Here is an 11,746-nt window from a genome sequence, read left to right as displayed (position 1 = left end):
TTTGGCCGTGATTCGCAAATTGCGTCGTGAGGGCGTCCCGGCGGTCCCGCCTATTTATTGTGTGCGCACGGACTTTCGGACGGGTTCGTACATGGTACGTGCGAGGTGAGAGGGTTGCGATGTATTGTGGACATCGTAACACTTACTGGTTGCCATTTTGTTTGTGATTTTTTTTTAAATCCCACGCTTCTTTCATAAATTTCGAGTGTTCATTAAACATCGTCATTAGTTTTTGCAATTCGGGGATCCTTTTACGTCTCGTTTTGAATTCCACCATTCCACAAGACGTACGAATATGGAAATCCTGTGTTCAACATTAAGAGCGGAAGCACGAGTATTTTGAGGGTATGTACTCTGTAAGTGTAAGTGTAAAACGAATGTGTGCGCCGTGACGCAAGAATATGCAAAAACATTTTTTTCACAGGACGCCATTTGGATCATGTATCGACAACACCAACTATTTCAATATATCAGTTTGCTTACACCAATTCCTCGCTTAACGCGGTGCATTTTCTGTTTGTCTGTCTGTTCCACCCTGAAACACGGAAACGCTCCTCGGAGTTGAAAAAAAAATTCAGCAAAAGTTGCTTCAATTTAATCCAGATCGACGGGAAAATTATAATTTTTTCAATAGGACCAAAATTGAACTTGGGAGGTGTATGAAACAACACAGCGCTGTTTCGATTGCTCACGATTTTTTTTAAAATTCGCCATGAAGAAATATGCCGCAATATATTTGCTGTTAATAAATATGATTTTGGAATTTCACAATGTTCGAAATAGTCAATGAGCCATTGCGGTTGGTCGGTCTCAGACAGAACAAGGCTAATTGTGATGTTTAGTAAGGCCAGGGTCCCTAGATATGGAAAATGTGTGATAGCAGTGTGTAGCTCTCGGCCTGTAACGTATTATTCTGACTTGTATTTGCATTGTTGTTGTGGTTTATCGGACGCGCTTATTCGTCAGACACGAGTGAATCATCACCGCGTCAATAAACGCGCTTTCCGCTTCCGGCACGATGGAGTCTGCTTGAGTTCGTTACATGGTGTCAGAAGTTCGTTGATATTCACGCCATAAGCCGCCATTCGTCTCCATAAATATGGCATCTCCGAACTTTGATCATCCCTCGATCGACTGGGAGAGTCTGGATCTCTACCAGGAGTTTTGCCGGTTCAGAAATCACGTCAGTTTTGTCTTGTCAGGGCCGCTCGCAGACATAACGAAGCCTCGTCAAGCAGGATGGCTCGGAACGTGGATCGGCGAACAAGGTCGTCAAATCTACCAAACTCTATCTTGGGAGGAAGGAGAGAAAGACGACCCGCAGGAAGTGCTGAACAAATTCCAGAACTATGTGCAGCCCAGAAAGAACAAAAGAGTTGCCAGACACCGACTGAAACAAAGGCGCCAGCGGAGTGGTGAGTCTTTTGATCATTTCATAAAAGATCTGAGGATAATTCTCATGGATTGCGATTACCAAGACCCAGACGACATAATCGTCGATTGCATCATTGATGGCAGCCATGATAAGAGGGTCCAAGAGAAATTACTCGATAGGGGTGAGGAGCTCTCACTAGCTAAAGCTATAGAAATTGGCCAACAGCTAGAGCTCTCGCAGAAACATATGAGAATAGTCCGAGATGAAGATGCTCTCATCTCAGCCCTCAGATCTGAAAACGAACGAACTCAGCACCAGACTCAACGTTGTAAGAGCAAGCCTGATAGGCATACACAAGCCACCGAGCTGTTCAAAGCTGAGAATCGGTTTCGGAATGACGGTCCCTGCAGCAAATGTGGCCAGTCAGTGCACAGGCAAGCCAAGTGTCCAGCAATTAATTCTAGCTGCTCCTACTGCAAGAAGCCTGGTCACTGGTTTGCGGCGTGTCGGAAGAGACTGCGCGACCTAAAGTCCCTTGATGAGGAGACCAGTCTAGATCATGTAGATCTTCCTCAAGAACTCATCAAGGAATCTGAAATTTAAAATTTTAAGGATCTCCGCTCTACAACCAAGCATCAATACGGCTACTCATGACAAGTGGGCACAGACCGTCACGTTGCTGGGTCAGCCGACTCGGTTCCGGATTGACACGGGTGCAAGGTGCAACACACTAACACTCAACGACTACCAGTTAGTCCAGCACCTCGCAGGCGATCTACAATCGTCGCATAAAGTTCTTAAAACATACTCGAACCATACTATCCATCCTGTCGGTACCGTGACACTCCCTCTCTCTCACAAAAAAAGACCGTTAGAGCCAGTTTTGAGGTCATTGACCTCGATCAGGAGAATGTAATGTCAGGCGCTACCTCGGAAGCCCTAGGCCTCATTGTCAAGCTCGATAAGTTGTCTCTTGTTCAGCCTCTAGTCAATGTGTCTCAGGAAGCAGTAATCTCTGAGTTTCCAGAAGTTGCCAAGACAACTGGAACTCTTCCCGGAACTTATCGGATCAAGCTTGTAGAAGGGTCACAGGGAGTAGTTCACGCTCCTCGCAGACAGCCTGCAGCATTGAGAGAGCAAATAGTTGACAAGCTACAAGAGATGGTCACCGAAGGTCACATCGCGAAGGTAGAACGACCGACTGAGTGGGTGAGTTCCATGGTAGTAGCTCTTCGCAACGGCAAAGTCCGCATCTGTATAGACCCCAAAGACTTAAACAAGTGCACAAAACGTGAGCACTACCCAATGAGAACTGTTCAGGAAGTTTTAGCTCAAATCCCTGGAGCCAAAGTATTTTCTGTGCTTGACGCCCGCAGTGGGTTCATGCAAATTCGCCTTGACGAGCCTTCTTCATTCTTGACCACGTTCAATACACCTGTAGGGAGATACCGCTGGCTGCGTCTCCCTTATGGATTGAGGTGCTCGCCGGAGATATTCCAGCGAATCATGGACCAGATGCTAGAAGGGATAGAATGGGCAACAGCGGTAATGGATGACATTTTAGTTGCTGGTCGTGACATCACCCACCACGACTGTGTACTGAAGCGAGTTATGCAACGAGCTACAAGTTATAACCTGCAACTAAACTTCCGAAAATGCCTCATCCGGCGAACCTCAGTCCCTTATGTAGGCCACCTGCTTACTGCAGAAGGAGTGCTACCAGATCCATTCAAGACGAAGGCAGTTGAGAAAATGCCACGTCCAACAGACAAACAAGGCGTCAAGCGTTTCCTTGGATTCGTTCAGTATTTAGGGAAGTTTATCCCCAACCTAAGTGACACAAGCAAACCTCTCCGTGATCTCTGCAAGGCGGACGTGGAGTTCTCCTGGCAGTCAGCTCAGGAGCTGTCCTTCAAGAAGCTGAAGCAAGCATGTATTTCGGCCCCGGTCCTTCAGTACTACGATGTAAGTCAGCCAGTTGAAATACAAGCCGATGCCAGCCAAAACGCTGTAGGAGCCTGTTTGCTCCAGAATGGCAACCCTATAGCGTTCACATCACGCAGTATGACCGATACTGAGTGTCGCTACGCTATGATTGAGAAGGAAATGCTCTCAATCGTCCATGCAACAGAAGCATTTCACTACTATATCTTTGGAAAATCAGTAGTGGTATATAATGACCATAAACCCCTTGAGGAAATCTTCAAGAAGCCTCTCCTATCTTCTCCCATGCGTTTACAGCGTATGTTGCTCAAGCTTCAACGGTATGACTTGGAGGTTAACTACTGCCGTGGTTCTGAGATGGTGCTCCCCGACACATTGTCCCGTGCACCTCTACCGGACACCGACTCAGAAGCTGGGAAAGACCTTGAGCCTGTGAACATGTTCCAGTTCCTTGCGATCACGAGTGGGAAATACCTCAAAATCCAGGAAGCTACTCTGAGTCAAATGAGCCTTCTCTGCGGTGTCATTGCAAGTGGATGGCCTGACTCCCGAAAGGAAGTCCCAGCACAGGTCCGTCCGTACTTTGACTCCAGAACGCAATTGGCAGTCTCAGACAGTGTTGTCTACAAAGGCATGCGCCTTGTCATCCCGCCAAGCCTCAGACCCAGAATGCTGAGCTTGATTCATGAATCGCACCTCGGAGTGAACAAGTGTAAGCAGCGTGCTCGCGAGGTCATGTATTGGCCCTCAATGAACTCTGACATCGAAGAAACTGTACGGAATTGTTGCAAGTGTGCAGAGTATCAAAGCGCTCAGCAACGGGAGCCTCTCTTGCCGACTTACACGCCTGATCTTCCATTCATCGAAGTTGGAAGCGACGTTTTTGACTTCGAATCAAAGCAGTATTTGCTCACGGTCGATTATTACTCCAAGTTTGTGGAGGTGGATTGCCTCAAGGACATTACAGCTCGCTCTGTAATCGAAGCTCTCAAGCAGCAGTTTTGTCGACATGGTATTCCAGAGAAGCTGCGAAGCGATTCCGGAAGTCAGTACACGTCAGAGGAATTTTCTCAGTTTTGCAAAGAATATGGCATAACTCACGACATTGTGTCCCCCAAGCACCAACGTGCCAATGGAGAGGCAGAAAGAGCGACCCAGACAGTGAAAAGGCTCTGGAAGAAGTCAGCAGATAAGTACTTAGCCCTGCTAGACTACCGCACCACTCCACTTGAAGGAATAAACTTGTCCCCGGCTCAGCTCCTAATGGGAAGACGCCCCAGAAACACACTGCCTTGCAACCGCACTCTTCTCATGCCTGCGCGGTATGACCATCACCTTGTGAGATCACGCCTTGACACACAGAAGGAGAAACAAAAATACTATCATGTCAAGCCATCTATGTCAGATTTGCCACCGCTCCAGCCGGGAGACAGTGTTAGGATGTTGCCATACCCGGAGGCCAGGTATTGGATTCCGGCTGTAGTTGAGGCGCGCCACAACAGCCCCCGGTCATATTTGCTGAGGACCCCAAACAATGTGTACCGGCGTAACAGGCTCCATCTCCGCAGAGTGCCTCATTCAGCCAATGTTGGCCCGGTGGGAAGTCAGCCACTCTCTCGCTTTTACTCTTCCCAGGACATGAGGGACTTCCCTGATCCCACCACTCAACAGGACACCCCAGTGGGGAACTGCTGCAAGTCCCCAAGTCCAAGTGAGCAAGCATCTGAATCCCAAAGTCTCCCAACAGTGTCATCGCCTCGAGCCACTGCATCTCCCAGAAATACCAAGTTCATCACAAGGAGCGGCAGAGTGGTTAACCCTCCCAGACGTCTGGATCTTTAAATTTAAATCAATTGATTCACGTGATCTGAATGTGATGCTGTTTGTTAATTAATTCAGTGTAAGTTTTACTTTATAAGAGTTATTTGCTTTGCTGGTTTCCTTTAAAGTGGCTTCCTTGAAAGAAAGGAGGATGTAACGTATTATTCTGACTTGTATTTGCATTGTTGTTGTGGTTTATCGGACGCGCTTATTCGTCAGACACGAGTGAATCATCACCGCGTCAATAAACGCGCTTTCCGCTTCCGGCACGATGGAGTCTGCTTGAGTTCGTTACACGGCCTTCTCTGTTTTATTACCCTATATACAACCCTCTACTCCTAAAGTCGCTGTTTGCCAGAATTTTAACCCAAAATGTATAGTTATTGCACACCGCTTTTTTCCTATGCCATCTCCAGGCGCTGCATGACGTCATTGCCAGGCACGGAAGGGGGCTCGGCGATGACACGCGCTGAAAGAGAGTACTCAGTTTTCACTCCGGTTTCTTGTTTTCTTGTTTGTTTGTCCGGGCGATATCTCAGCCATCCTTTGAGTTCGGAAGGTGAAATGTCAGCAAAATAGTAAGTACTTTGGCAAAAACGGTATTTTTTTTGGTTTTTTGATTAATCAATTAATTGATTAGTTATTTAATTATTATTTGTTAATCAAGTACTTTTTCATTTCCTTTCTCTTCTGGGCATTATCTCAGGCACCTTTTGAGCTCGGAAGCTGATATTTTGACATGACAATGACCAAGTGATTTGGCTGTAAAGGCTATTTTTGTGCACCTCTCCCTCCAAATACAGTCTCGATGAGCTGCACGGCAGTATTGCAGCCTAAGACACTGGCAATGCCACGCTGGAGGATATTTATTTATTTGACATGGGGGGCGGTGTACTTTGAATGTATCTGTGTCAGGGTATGGTCAGTACCTTTTCAGGAACACACCCAATCACAATTTGATAGACTGTTTATTGCCCTTTTTACGTGCAGCACAGAGTAACCAGGTCGCAGATATGCCTGGAGAACCCTGCTTCCTGGAAGCATAGCATCAAGTGACATATTTATAGATAAAGAAGAGGACGGCCTTCAGAAGGAAAACTGACATTAAAGGGAAAGAAAGCTGCTTCCAAGGGAGGCAAGTCATAGAAAAAATTTGAACTCAAGGTTGAATTGAATGAGTTCCCACAAGAACTATCAAAAGCCCCACAAGGGAAAATGGGGGCTCTGCCCCCCCCCCTAATAGCTTCCCCCCTCCCCCACCGCTCCCCAGTAACATGCATCCCGAGCATAGAGAATATATTGAAATTAAATACATTGTAAATACTTCGAACTCCTACATCTGTACTTGTTGGCATTCTCATTGGCATGCATACCGATACAGGATATGACACAATCAGCACATTTGCAGGCAAAGGGAAACTACACAACAACAACAACAACAACATGCATTTTAAAGGCCATTTTCCCTGCTAGAGCGGGGGTTAGCCTACATGCACTCAAAATCATCAGTACCAAAAATGAGATACAAAACACCTTCTCCCAGTTGGGCAAGGAATGGGATGTTCGTGATGAGCTCATGGACAAGTTGAAGAAATTCAGGTGCCTTCTGGATGGAGCTAAAACAACAACAACAACAACATGCATTTTAAGGCCATGTTCCCTGCTAGAGCGGGGGTTAGCCTTGCGGTCCCCATGACAATCTTCTCCATTTTGCCCTATTTTCTGCATCTCTCCTTGTTAACCCCCTTGCCCGCATTTCTTCTTCCACCATCTTAAGCCAAGTCTTTCTCGGTCTTCCCCGTCGTCTACTTCCTTCTACATTAACTTCCATCACTCTTCTCAACCAGTCACTTTCATCCTTCCTCAATACATGACCAAACCATCTCAACCTGTTCCTCTTCACAGCATCAATCACAGGCAATATTCCCATCATCTTTCGCAATTCATCATTTGTCTTCCTCTCTCTCAACGATACTCCGCACATCCATCGAACCATTCGCATTTCCACCCTTTCCAGCCTTCGTTGCTGCTCTACGTTCATTACCCATGTCTCGCTCCCATAAATCATAACACTTCTCACACATGCAGCATACACCTTTCCCTTCAGCTTTAGCGACACTCTCCTCCTCATCAGCACGCCACTCAGTTCCCGAAACTTCTTCCATGCACATCTCACTCGAGCAACCGTTGCCGAGTCTGATCCACCTTCTCCATTCAGCATGTCTCCGAGGTAGCAAAATGTTTTCACACCTTCTCCAAGATCCAACTCAACATTTCCTCCATCTGCAGCTCCCTCTGTGCACACCTTACATTTGAATGTAGCTGCCACACTGGTTAATGACCCTCTCAGACCACTACATTTTTGATGAACCCACTCAGCACACATTGTACATTGAATGGAGTTCACTCCGACACCCTTCCTGCACACAGCACACGGCCACTTCCCAGTTCTTTCCACCTCACCACATGCTTTACCACTTGCCATCACCTTTGTCTTTCCGATATTCACCTTCAGACCTTTTGTCTCCATACATTCCTTCCACTTGTTCATCTTTTCCTTCAGTCCATCCATACTTTCCGCAATCAACACCAGATCATCTGCATACAACAACTCCCATGGTAAACCCTCCTTTACGGTCTGAGCCAGCACCTCCATCACAGCTACAAATAGTAGTGGACTTAGTACCGACCCCTGATGCACTCCCACCTTCACCTCAAACTCACCACTGTTCCCGTCCTTCGTCCTTACAGCTGTGCGTGCTCTTTTGTACATTGCCATCACTACTCTGATCAACCATTCCTCCACTCCTAACTTCCTCAATGCCCATGTCAATACTTTGCGTGGAACCCTATCGAATGCTTTCTCCAGATCAACAAACCCAAAAAACAACTTCTTCCTCTTATCCATGTACTTCTCCTGCAACTGCCTCACAATGAAAAGCGCATCTGTCGTTCCTCTTCCTGGCATAAATCCAAACTGCATTTCGTCGATCTTCACTTTCTTCCTTATCCTCCTCTCCAACACCCTTTCCAATACCTTCATTCCATGCTCCAATAACTTTATCGCTCGGTACGAGCCACACTCCAGAGGGTCACCTTTCCCCTTGTATAGAGGGACGAGGGTACTCAGTTCCCAATCCACTGGAATGCGGCCTTCTTTCACCACCAGATTACAGATCTCTGTCATTCTCTTCACACCCCAACTTCCTGCTGCGTTCAACATATCTCCCACAACTCCCGTCGGCCCTCCCGCTTTTCCACTCTTCATTGCTTTTATCGCTTCCTCAACTTCCTTCTCAGTTATCTTCTCTGCCGGTCCTAAAACTGGGTTACTCTCTATGTTGCCATCCCATTCATTCTCTGTATTCAACAGCATTTCCATATATCTTTTCCATCTTCCTTTAATTCCATCTGGGTCGACAACGATTTGTCCCACTTCATCCTTCAAGCAACTCACCCCCATCACATCACACCTCTCTTTCGCTATCTGCTTTGCAATCCTGAATACTGCTTTCTGACCCTCTTCCGAATCCAAGCGTTCTCCGAACATTTTCCTACATGCCTCCTGCGCCTTTGCTACCTCTTTCTTTGCAGCCTTCCTGGCTGCCTTATAACTTTCATGCTCTGCTGTTTCTGCTCCCGTACCCTTCGCCTTCTGCCACTCTTTGAACTTCTTCCTCTTCTCGTCAATCCTCTTTCCAACCTCAACGTCCCACCACCATGTTTCCGAGTGCCTCGGTGGTCCTTTTGTCCATCCACATACCTCACCAACGGCTCCCAACAGACTAGCTTTCATTGACTTCCAACCACTTTCAAGCTCAACCACATCATCCTCTACCCTCCTCAGCCTCTCTTTTAATGCCTCCCTTACTGTCACCTCTTTCAACCTCCACACCTTCATTCTCGGTTGGTACTTCACCCGCCGAGCTCTCCTCGCACCTTTCACCCTTGTGTCGCAGACAACCAAGTGGTGCTGTGATACAGCCTCCTCCCCCGGGATCACCTTTGTGTCCCGGAGGTGCCCCCTATCTCGCCGACGCACCATCAGGTAGTCAACGGTTGTCGTCGACCCACCTGACGTGTATGTAACAAGCTTATTGTCCTCTTTGTGGAACTGAGTATTACAAATCAACAAATCAGCTCAATCAGCAAACTCCAAAATCCTTTCACCTTCTCCATTTCTCACACCATATCCGTAATCCCCATGAACTCCCTCAAAACCATCCATACTCCTTCCCACATGTCCATTCAGGTCTCCTCCCACCACAACAACTTCCTCATCTTTCACGTTTTCCATCAGCTTCTCTATCGCACACCAGAACTTGTCCTTCTCTTCATCGCTTCGACCAACCTGCGGAGCATATCCCGAGATGACGTTCACCAAGAGCTTTCCAATCATCATTTTCACCATCATCAACCTATCACTCACTCTAGTCACACTCACCACACTGTCTACAAACTCCTCAGAAAACAGGACACCAACACCATTCACGCCCTCCGGGCACCCTTGCCACACAAACTTATATTTCTGTCCCTGCCTACCCTTCACCATTCTCACACCACTTCCCTTCCATCTCGTCTCTTGCACACAACATATGTCCACTCTTCTTCTGACCAATACTTCCACCACTTCTCCTGATCTCCCTGTCATTGTCCCCACATTCCATGTCCCAAACCTCAGAAACCGATCTCCACTTCGGGCTGCACCCTGCCCATATGTACTTGTGATTGTCATGGTTCTCTTTTTGAGGCAATGTTTTTATGGCCGGATGCCCTTCCTGACGCCAACCCTCTTAGTCGTCTCTTACGACACGCAGGGATACCTGACCAGGGTACACACTGGGAAACGTTTAAAACATGTAAATTCTGGGGGGGGGGGGGGGGGGCGTCAGCATCACGGCTGCGGTTTAAACATATTCCAACAATATCCAAACAGAACGATGAAAAAAACAATCCAGGAAAAGTCTCCAAGCGAGAACGTGGATTTGAGAAAGAAGGAGCAGAGGCGGAAGAAAACGAGATACAGGGGGCGGGGCACAAGCCGAGACGAGGAGGAGAGCGAACAAGCACGTGTCCGGGAGGAGAGAAAGAATCAATATAGAATTATTTGTCTAGGGAGGTGAGGTGAGGGGGAGAAAACAAAATAAAAGAAACAAGCAATACAGCGAAGGAAATAACCCAAACCGACAAAACACCGACGGGGGGAGGGAAGCCCCAAGTCACCAGGCCGCGCACGAGGTACGACTCAGAAAACGATTAACTACACACAAGTTTGCACGAACCACAAACCAACACCAACTAGAAACACACAATAACACGTACACAGCAAAATAACCAGTGGAAATTTGACAAAGACAAGAATGGGAAAACACTCAAACTTCGATGCCGTGGAGAGCTCGAAGCACGCCTCACTCGCCCGAGGAACCGGAAGTCCAAATGGAGCTAAAAGTGGTGCAATAAAAGTTAACGATTTGAGATACCACCTATGCTGTGCCAAAAAGGTGAGATCGAGAGTCACGAACTACCACCTTGCAAAGATTGTTTACACAAGCATGTACTACAGGCCACCGATTAAGTGGCCATCTGAAAGAGGAGTCTGCAGAAGAGACCAGAGGCACCTCATCCCATCGGGAGAGGCTAGTACTGGGAGACCCAGGATGGACATATACAGCTGGCAGTAGACTGTATGCACCTAAAGCTGTGTGGGAGCTACTGGCTTCTACCTGTCCCAAAAGCTGCAAGCTTCCCAAATGTGTATGCATGGCCAATGGCCTCAAGTGCACGGACGTGCGCAAACTCAGTACCTGTGACAATCAGCGAACATCTGTCGAGAATAATGACAGTTCTGCAGAAGATGAGCCACGTGATGATGACTTCTGAGCCATTCCTTCAAGTATATCAAGAACAATTTTCATGACTATGGGGTCCACACATAAAACGTGATTTATAGTTTGAGTTCACAAGAACTTCTGTGACTTGCACAACTTGACTAGCCATGAATGAGTTTCCTACACCTCTCTACTGGCAGTTTGTCCCACTCTTCTTGTGCAAACTGCTCCAGTTCTCCCAGATTTGAAGGGTGCCTTCTCCCAACTGCTGTTTTCAGATCTCCCCACAGGTGTTCAATGGGATTTACATCTGGACTCATTGCTGGCCACTTCAGAACAGTCCAGTGTTTTGTCGTGAACCATTCCCGGGTGCTTTTTGAAGTGTGTTTGGGGCCATTGTCCTGCTGCAAGACCCATGAACTTTGATGGAGACCCAGCTTTCTGACACGGGGTTGAACATTGCGCTCCAAAATGCCTTGGTAATCTGATTTCATGATGCCATGCACACATTCAAGGTACCCAGTGCCAGAGGCAGCACAGCACCCAAAAACATCACTGAACCTCCTCCATGTTTGACTGTAGGGAAGGTGTTCTTTTCTTTGAAGGCTTCATTTTATTTTCTGTAAACTTAGAGATGATGTGCTTTCCAAAAAATCTCTAATTTGGTCTCATCTGTCCACAGGACATTCTACCAGAAGGATTTTGGCTTGTTACCTCCACCACCAAAAGTGGATGGAGGTTATGTTTTCACCCCTATCTGTCTGTTTGTCCATTTGTT

General features: G+C 47.1%; 1 long non-coding RNA gene across 4 annotated transcripts in view; it reads left to right on the top strand.

Annotated features, from left to right (window-relative positions):
* Window positions 1–43: 43 nt before the first annotated feature.
* Window positions 44–11,746, top strand: part of LOC137423425 (uncharacterized) — an 85,297-nt gene continuing 73,594 nt past the window's right edge. For 2 of the 4 annotated variants that reach the window (XR_010983697.2, XR_010983698.2), the window contains exons 1-2: window positions 50–345; window positions 5,557–5,718. This is a non-coding gene — a long non-coding RNA (uncharacterized LOC137423425). Of the gene's footprint in view, window positions 346–5,556; window positions 5,719–11,746 lie in introns of all 4 variants that reach the window. The other 2 variants (XR_013622854.1, XR_010983696.2) reach the window with 2 other exon arrangements.

This window comes from Myxine glutinosa, chromosome 3 (assembly GCF_964187855.1).
Source record: "Myxine glutinosa chromosome 3, kmMyxGlut1.1, whole genome shotgun sequence".
NCBI lineage: Eukaryota > Metazoa > Chordata > Myxini > Myxiniformes > Myxinidae > Myxine > Myxine glutinosa.
The sequence above is the reverse complement of the archived record's forward strand: the minus strand, read 5'-3'. Positions and strand labels throughout refer to the sequence as shown.